The following is a 10,834-nucleotide window of genomic DNA, read 5'->3' as shown; positions in this document are numbered from 1 at the left end:
GTTCCAACGAAATAACATCAGATTCAATTTTAGGTAGACTGGGGGCTGCATCATTAATAATCAGCTGAAGAAATCTTGCATAGATGAGGTACTTTTGTGTCATGCTGAAGTGGTTGGCTTTGAAATAGTGAAAGATAAAGCCAGAAAAATCATATGGAGCCTTAAGAACAAGAGCGGTAAACATGCTCTGCATATTCTCATTTAGCATGTCAAAACCAGCTTTTCTTCCTCCAAGACAATGAATCAAAACATGAGCCAAATATCTATATTGCGGTGGTAGAAGTGTCTTCATCAACTCGGATCTACCAATCAAGGCACCAGAATATCCACATCTTTTAAAACAATTGTGGATCCTTTCTCTATTCAATGTCATGAGTGAACACTTTTCATCATTGAAACTTATAATCCTTCTAATCACAGATGTCGAAACAACAATAACTTCATTTCCTCCAACTGAACTGATCAATTTGGCTTCAGTATCAGAAACATCAAACTGTACTCTCTTCCAGAACTCTCTTTGATGACTGTAATATGCAGTGCACGATGTAGAGATAGCTGTATGAATCCTTGATCTTTTAAGAAACTTGGTGATATCCTCAAAGTAACTTCCTTCTTCAGGTTCAGTATTGTAAAGAGCAACCTCGTTATTTTGTTTACCCATCTCTATAATAACTTCGGGTTGAATAGGTGGATTAACCTGATTAACCGGAGGATTAGGAATTTGCTCCCCCTCAGCTACTGGATTTACTACTGGAACATTCTGTTTTGGTTCTGCCATAGATGAGAATCTTAACAATCTGAAATTTAACAAAAAAGTTAGAAACAGAAACCAGATACTTTAAATCATCAAAAAATTTGCAACAAAGTGTCATACCTAATTTAACAGGACAAACCATGCGAGTAACATACTCATACGTGCAGCTGACAAGTCAGACGTGCGGTTCATTAGGTCACTCGTGTCACTGTTGACACATTGGAGCAAGAACACACGTTTCAAAAAATGTATACTGTTGGGGCAATACTCATAGAAGTGATGGTCAACCGTGTGGTGACTCGTGCGGTTAAACACATGTGTCAGCTCAGATATAAATGTGAGCATCAAGAAAAACACTAAGTAAAATTACACGAGTAAGCATAAATGTTTACACGATTGAGCCTCAACCGTACACTGACTCGTGCGAGTCAAGTCTCACACGTGCAATTGGATATCACTCGTGCATGTCTGAACGAAACTCATTAAATGCTTTTTTCAAAAATACAAGATCATATGTTTGAGTGTTATACTGCTTGATCTTCATCACGATAGCATGTACTAGGTTCATTTAACATAAAACAATAGTAGGTATCGAACAAAACACATCAAAATTGTACAAAATTGAACTTATAACCCATTAGGGTTTCGGTCCACATAAACAATGAATTAACCATTCAAAAATTGATGAAATCTTACCAAAAGAGTGGCGCTAGGGTCGGCAATGTATGCTTAATAAAACCTACGGTGGAAATCGTAAATGGCAACAATCGATTTTGAGTGTAAAATTTGAGTGTGGACTGAAATAGTGATATACGTGTTCATCCTCTCTATATTTATACCCCGTAGCTCAACTGTATGGTTAAGCAAACGATCTACCATTTAACCGTGTGACCCACTTATCACTCGTGCGTTTGACCTAGAAGTCTAAAAGACTACCCTAAGGTTTGGTCATTCGTACGGTTAACCTCAAACTTGTGGTAACACGTACGGTTCACTTATCAGTCATGCGAGTAAGCCACTTTGGCAATTTATCTTTTTACAATTTAGGATTTTGACTCATTTCATTACCTTAGATCACAACTAGCATCTTAAATTTGAGTCAGAAATCACTAATTCATCGAGAAAAGAACATTTACACTTAGGCAATTCCAAAAATTTAACCAAAAAAAATTTATTTCGCTAAACACTCTGGTTTTCAAAAATGTATATCCTAGAGTGTAATGTCATCTTAAGGCAACTAACTCCTTAAATAATTAAAACCTTCAAACAATTACCAGCTTCAAAAAATTCTAACTAATAGATTTGGTGGCCAGATATATCTTGATCTCAACAAGGTTCTTTCAGATGTCATTGTGCTTTCAGAGGATAATCAGAAAATAACAGGAATATAAAATCTTTATAAATTTTCTGAAGGATAATGTCATGCAACTAAAATTATGCAAAAGAAAGACATCCTATCATGAAATGTAATAACATGCAAAACCATAATCTTTTTGTTGTTTTACAGTTTTCAATGCAAGCTATTTAACATAAGTATACAACTAAGCATACCAGAACATACAAAACCACATTATTTTTGTGAGCAAGATGATCAACAATCATTAAAAAATGGATCAGAACTGACATATTGAATCAACTTTTGTTGTTCATTCCCAATTGTCCAGTTTATGTCAATTATCATGCAATTACTGATATCAATCCTCATTAAACATGAACATACTCCTTCCGGACACTTCGGCAATCATGTTGGCATTAATTGTTAGAACACTATAGAGCAGTGATTTTGAGATCACGCTAAGTTTATTAATCCTTGATTCTTTCATCACTTATGATTGTGAGTTTTTATTTGGTTGTCAATTCATTACGCGTAACTTTCCGTTATCTCTATCCATGTACTTCATTCAAATTGAACAGGATGGTTCTCACGGTATTTTGAATAACCCTGTAAGCCTTTGGCTTCTACCAATGTGTTGACAATCTTCAATCTAGTTGGCTCGGCATATCTCAAAATATATTGGATTATCCGAATAGGCGCATTACTTACCATGGGTAATGGTCTACAGTCAGGGCAGACATACCTGATGACCAGCCGTCACACGAAATGAATATCAGGGAACTTAACTTCTTTATTTTCAACTTGACATGGAAAACAGAATCGAAAGATAAACTTTCATATATTTGTATTTAGAGTATATCTAGGTAAGCATCTTTCCAACTTACAGTCTTAATGGGTATAACTCTAAATCGCAGACGGTAAGAATCTTGATAGTTCAATATGAACGTCGTGATTAAAAACTTCAAGCTGCGCGAGGGCGTCACACTAAGAATGATCTGAGTTCTTTATGAGCACTTAATGAATCATCATTCTTCATGGTATCAGGACTTTGCCATTTTGATACGCCAATTATTATTGACATTTGATTTTCTTCAGATATTAAACTTTTTCATCATATCACTGTCTTTTGGTATATTGATTTTCAACGCCATCATGAATGGATTTTCCATTTTTATGCGTGAACTCATGTTTCATTTTTGTGTGCTCAGATCACTCGAAGGTGTTCTCCCTTAAATGCTTGAACGGTCCACAATAAAGAATCATACTTTTCAGCTTAAGCGAGAATGAATACCTACTTCAACATACACTAATTTTCTCTGTATTTTCGGGGTTTAGTTTCGATTATCAAGTCTTAGGCCCGTGACAACGTGGTATGCACCAGCCAAACAGATAATCCTTAACTCATTAAATGATCTTTTGAACATCCCAATCATAGCCGTTAGGCTGAATTGATAGAGCAACGTTTGAATTGGTTGGGAACATCCAACACCAACCTTTTCTAACGATTATCAATTATGATAGGGGATACCCTCAACTGACTGTTGAGTTCCTCAACAATTATCATTTCATACAGATTCAGAGATAATTAGGTGATTACCTTCAAACGCTACAGATCGTCCATGACTTCTGAATCTTAGATGATTGTTATTCTTAGTATGATTGTCTAATGCCAAGAATTCATAAGTCACATCTAACAGTACATCACATAACAGATAAACATACACATTCAAATCAGCCCTTACTAATCAGTTATATCAATTCTCAGTACATTAATTTCTTCATCTCCAATACATTAATCAAAACAAGCTCATTTTCAGAATTTTGAAAATTTTAGAGTTTTCTAATGAGGCGTTTTACACTTTTTAGGTATTTTCTGTTGAAACATATACTCCCCCTAAAATACTAAAACATAAATTCTTTTTGTCTTCTAGCATGCACACATGAAAGAATTCATGCAAAGATATTCATACAACAAGTAAAAAGATGCAGTACAGATAAACATAAACTAATTATCTATATGTCATGCAACCTACATGCAAAGTCTAAAAGTTTGATTAAACCTCACAGGCGACATCCAAAATTACTTTGTCTCGATCAACAATGCCATTCATCTCTAATAGGAGCAAGAACCTAGGTTTATCAAAAGCCTTAGCGTAAAGATCAGCCCTTTAGTCCTTAGTACCTATTCGCTTAACCTTTATTATCTTTTTTTCTCATGGAAATCTCTAATGAAGTGATACTTAACTCCTATGTGCTTAGTCTTAGAATGTTGTACAGGATTCTTAGTAACAACAATAGCAGTAGTATTATCAATATAAAGAGGAAAGAAAGAGATTCTTAGTAACAACAATAAGTATGACGAAGATGGCAGTGTTATCCGTAACAAAGATAGACTAAGCATATTGACATATACTTGTGTCTATTTCGTAAAAAACAGTTATAAAAGCAGCGCATGTATTCTCAGCCTAAAAATATAAAGAGTAAAAGGGAGCAAATGAAACTCACGCATATAAATATTGTAAAACAGTTAATAAAGCATTTGCATGTATTCTCAGTCCCAAAAATGTAAAGAGTAAAAGGGATCAAATGAACTCACGCATATAAATATTGTAAAACAGTTAATAAAGCATTTGCTTGTATTCTCAGCCCAAAAACGTAAAGAGTAAAAAAGGGTAAATGAAACTCACGCATATAAATATTGTAAAATAGTTATTAAAACATTGCATGTATTCGCAGTTCAAAATATATTTCAAAAGCATTTAATAAACCAGTTGTAAAAACAGCGCATGCATTCTCAGTCCCAAAAATGTAAAGAGTAAAAGGGAGCGAATGAAACTCACGCATATAAATATTGTAAAACAGTTAATAAAGCATTTGCATGTATTCTCATTCCCAAAAATGTAAAGAGTAAAAGGGATCAAATGAACTCACCTAATGTATTTTGTAGTAAAAATACATATGACTATATTGAACAACTGGTTGGCCTCGGATTCATGAACCTATATCATTTGTATATTTATTAATATACATAATTGTAATCGAACAAATATATATATAAATTTATTAGTTACATCCTTTTTATATTAAATATATATTTATATATGTTTCATATATTCATTTGTACATAAAAAGATATTTAAATCTTTGTTATGTGATATGTATTAGATATATTTATATAAATATCATTCATTTGTTAAAGTAGTATTTTAAGATAATATTTTAAGTGATAACAATAATAATAATGATAGTACTAATATTATTAATAATATAATAATGTTAATAATTCTATTAATGATAATAATAATGATTTTTAATGATTATAATTATAAAATATTAATTTTTCTGTTAATGACAGTTTTTGATAAAGATTTTGATAATTATATAATAATAATATCCATGATGAAATTTGTAATTGTACTTATGTTAAAATAATAATCCTAGTGTTTATAAAACGAGGCCATTACTAATATTTAGGGAAATCATAATAACTTGTATTGTTTTCATAGTAATAATAGTAATAATATTAATACCTATTTTATTATTATTAGCAGTAATAATGTTAATATTAATATTTAAGGATAAAAATAATAATTTGTAGTATGATAGTTATAATAATACTTAACTTATCAATAATAGTAATGATATTCATTTTTGTAATTATAATTACACTAGTAATGAAAAATAATATTTATTACTTGTAGTTGTACAATACTAAGTATAATGATATTACTAATAATAATAATAATAATAATAATAATAATAATAATAATAATAATAATAATAATAATAATAATAATAATAATAATAATAATAATAATATTAATAATAATAATAATAATAATAATAATAATAATAATAATAATAATAATAATAATAGTACTACTAATCCTGTTTATAATAATAATTCTATTTCTTAATATTACAAATCATAATAACATAGCAAAATGGCCATAATTAATAATATAACAATAATAATAACAATTAATGATAGTAAGAGTAATAATAATAATAATAATAGAAATTAAAATAAAAAATATATACCCAATAAAAGCTTCTCTAAAAAAAATGTCCCATACCGGAATCGAACCCGAGACCTCCCATACACTCAACAACACCCACGACCAATCTTCTGTCTCTGCTTTTCTGATATAATCCCAGTCCTAAATCTATTTAAATTAGTTTTGTCAGTTTTCCTTTTATTTCTTCTTCTTCTTCTTCTTAATTTCCAAATTAACCAGAGATCGATCCCTTCTAAATCAACAATTTATTCTTTTTATTTAAGGCTTTGTGATTACATAAAACAACCCTAATGTGATGAATTTAATCACAACAGAAATAAAAAAACGCTGTAACAGTTTTGAGAAGAACCCGTATAAACCAAAAATCAATTTCGCATTTTTAAAACGTTTTAGCTAAATATCATAACATGAAAATCGTTTTGGATAATCAATTTGATCGACAGAAATCGTTTACCAAGGACAGAAAATAATAAAAGAAAATAAAAAGTGAAAGTGACATGAAACTGATTTTTGGATTCATTCTGATAATTGTATTCAGGATTCGTATGATTTTGTGAACAAAAAAATCCATTCACAACAACTGGAAAGCGATGCACAAGAGATTAGGAATTTTCTGTATTTTTTACATAATAAATCGTATATAAATCTATATCTTTATCTGTATATTCATTTATCTATATAAACATATATATAACTGTATTGTATATATATATATATATATATATATATATATATATATATATACATATATATATATATGTATGTATGTATGTATTTAAATTTATATATAACTGATTTTATATAACTGGATAATCGATTATCTTTATACCCTAATAATATTAATTATGTAAACATTAATTTTTAAATAATAGTAATGGAACTAATAATAATAAATATATATAATCTTGATACTAATTAAAAATGATAATGATCCTATTATTAATGTTAATAATAATAGAATGTATTATTTTCTAATAAATATTAATTATGATATCACTAATGATAATTATATTAAATATACTAATATTAAATATTAATAATGATATTAATTATAAAATGGTAAAAATATCATTATTCATAATACTATTAATAATACTAAATATGATGATATTAATATTATTAATGATAATAATAATATTAATAACAATAATAATAATTTATACATATCAATCTTATATTCATGCCATATTATTATTAATACTGATGTTTATAATAATAATAATAATAATGAAAATAATAGTATTATTATAACAATTATATTTTTAACTTGTGGTTTAATACATTACTATTAAATGTTACTAATTATGTAATATTTAATAATTATATAATATACACATATAATAATTATATATTTTATATATAATCCACTATACATAATAATTATTTACAAAGATTATGTATATTTAGTTATAATTTGATAACCACATAATTATGTTATTTTATATTTTTGTTTTCAAATGATTAAAGTATACATTATTAACTCGAAGTTTTATATATACACTTATACTTATATTTATATAAATATTTACATAATTAATTATACACAATTGTTCGTGAATCGTCGGGAGTAGTCAGATGTTAATTGAATCCATATAAATAGTTCAAAGGTCAAATGTATGCATGAACACAGTTCAAAGTTTATGAGGCTTCAACATTACCAACTTTGCTTATCGTGTCGATTATAGATTAAGATTAAAGTTTAAATTTGGTCGGAAATCCCGGGTCATCACAGTACCTACCCGTTAAAGAAATTTTGTCCCGAAATTTGAGTGAGGTGGTTATGGCTAACAATAAAAATGTTTTCATGACGAATATAAGTTGATAATTAGAGTTTTATCACCATTGAGTAATATGGATAAAACAATTCGATTTTTCGGAGAGCACGAGTGAAGCTATCACAAAAGAGTGAAATGAATAAATGAAGTTTTGTTTTAACTTTTGACATAGAGGGTTGAATTCCGAAATTCAAGGGAATTTAAAGAAAATCTTTGAAATCTAAAAGATTTCATTCTTCGGCGAATAAGGAAATTAAGATCTCTATAATTAAATACGGTGATCTGCCTCGATTACTCTGTCTGATATTTCCATTATAAGTTAAACTCTTCTGTTCCATTATTCTTACCATTCCTATACTTTCTTTCTTAGTTCATACATCCAAAAGATTGTGGAAATGCTTAATCCCGTTCTAATCCTTGATATTTTCCTAATTATCATTTCTGTCATCCTTCTTTTTAATCTTCTACCAGAAGAATCTGTTTAACTCTACTATTACCTTGTGGTTATAGTATTCCAAATTCTCCCGTGTCTTTATATTGCTATACACATTGATATACACGGTTTGTAATTTCTGTGTTGTTATTGGGTTTTATATTTTCCCTTATACCTCGAAGTCCTTGCTTCTGTTTTCTATAATCATTGTCATCCCCAGTTAATACTTTCCACCCTATTTGTTGCTATTTATACTCCAATTTCTATTTCGGAGCTTTGTCCCTTTCGTTTCTTCTTTTTACGATTGGACATCTCTGGTAATGGTCCAGAATTCGTAGATATGGAGTTTCGAATGAATTTAATGTTCTAAACAAGAAAGAACGTAATCGCACGATTTGATTTGTCAAATTACCCGAACCGTTGAGAATAGAACTATCAAGAATATATTTTCTTGATATGTTCAGAAGTTAAGCAGAATGAAAGAGTTTTGTAACATGGGACATGATGACGTTATGATCTGTGAATCATAACGTTCCATTTAGAAACTCAGCATGACTTACTATAATATAATCACGTTGATCAAGTGTCATTATATTATACTAACTCATGCATCAGTTCCAAACATTACTTCAATAGCATTCATATTTTAAGCTCGAAAGTTCGCAGAATACAGAAACTATCAGTTTCTATATGATGTAACACTGATAGCACGAAGAGATTAATGATTTTAGATAAGAATAGTTATGAAGATATCTTCAGAAATATGGAGGATATTTATAATGAAAGATACTATGATATCTTGGAATTTCTAATATCGAAGGATGGTGAAGAAAATTTGTCCGCAAGAGTTTGGAGTAAGGAGCAAGATATTTGCTAAAGACTTCAGCAGGCATTGAATTATTTGGATTCTTTGAAGTCAAACTTATTATTTGTGATTTGTCACGGCTTCCTTCATAGTTTCGCATAATCCGCTTTTCGATACTAAATTTTCTATTGAGTGTTTCCAATACTCCATTCTTTATCATCAAACTTTTGACGGTTAAGGTCGTGTACAGTTTTTGCTGCTGTATTTAACTTTTTCATAATTTGTGGTATTGGTTTGTAGACTGAGTGCTTTTCAGAATTTCAGAATTGAAGATCATAATTCTTAAGAGACGAATGTTATACATATAACTGTTGATGTAGATATGCTGTGAGTTTTTAAAGTACCGATTGCTGATTCCCGGTAATTGGTATGGCAATTCTCGTTACAGGATGCGGATGAGTATATGATAGGGTTTTAATGAATAAATATAATGATTTATCAGAGAGATTTAAGTCAAGAAGCAACGAGGTTGTTGGTACATCTGCTGGTAATATGGTAGAATATAAAAGATTTCTTGGTAACAATAAAAGAGCATACATATAAATCAAGGTGATAATAATGTTGTTTCGAATGAAAAGTTGAAGTTGACTTGCCGGAGCTGTGACAAAATTTGCTACTTTGAAAGGAATTACCAAGTTATCTTCGGTAATAACAACGCCAAAGAAGTTAGCACAGATACGTGTTAAACGTTTACTCAAGTTCCGAATGTTTTCAGGTGCATAACTATATGCATCGATCTTTTCTTCCGTAGATGAAGTGCGGTTGGTTCATCCTCTCGCTTGAGGTGTTTTCAAGAATCATGAAAGGTTTGAACGCAGACTGTAATCATCAAGATACAAATGAGGTTTAAGATGAAATCAAGTGGCAAACTTGAAGAAATGTTTAGTTTCATATGTTATAATCAATATTTTAATTCATTTTAATTGTCCAATGTTGGTAGTCCACAGTTAGCAGTCCATACATAGTTTATAATATTCGAATTAATTAATATGTATCGTGACCCGTGTACATGTCTCAGACTCGATCACAACTCAAAGTATATATATTATTATAGAATCAACCTCAACCCTGTATAGAGAACTCGATCATTACTGCATATAGAGTGTCTATGGTTATTCCAAATAATATATATATATATATATATATATATATATATATATATATATATATATGCGTTGATATGATATGTCAAAACCTTGTATACGTGTCCCGATATTTAAAGTGCGTAAAATAAATACAGAAATTAAATGACAATAAATAACATGCGTAAAGTAAATAACAAAAATTAATTGACGATAAATAAAATTGAGAGAATGTAAATTGCGATAATTAAATTGCAATAAATAAAGTGTAATCAGTTAGCTAGGAACAGTTAGCGTGGATTCTTAACAAAATTCTTCTCATAGTTAATTTGTTTGTTTCTAACAAACTTTATTTTGTCCAATGTTTTCTTTATTATGCCACTTGTTGGATTCTGATAGATCAAAATCCAAATATGAAATTGAATGAAAATGGTTATTCTACGGTGATCGGATACGTATATCCGTGAATGTAAGTAGGATAGTAAATGACTGTTGGTATTAGATTCGAAGAATGTACAGTGTAACTTTTCAATGTGAAATCTAAATATTCCTCGGGCACTACCTACCCGT

Source organism: Rutidosis leptorrhynchoides, chromosome 4 (genome assembly GCF_046630445.1).
Source record: "Rutidosis leptorrhynchoides isolate AG116_Rl617_1_P2 chromosome 4, CSIRO_AGI_Rlap_v1, whole genome shotgun sequence".
Taxonomy (NCBI): domain Eukaryota; kingdom Viridiplantae; phylum Streptophyta; class Magnoliopsida; order Asterales; family Asteraceae; genus Rutidosis; species Rutidosis leptorrhynchoides.
The sequence above is the reverse complement of the archived record's forward strand: the minus strand, read 5'-3'. Positions refer to the sequence as shown.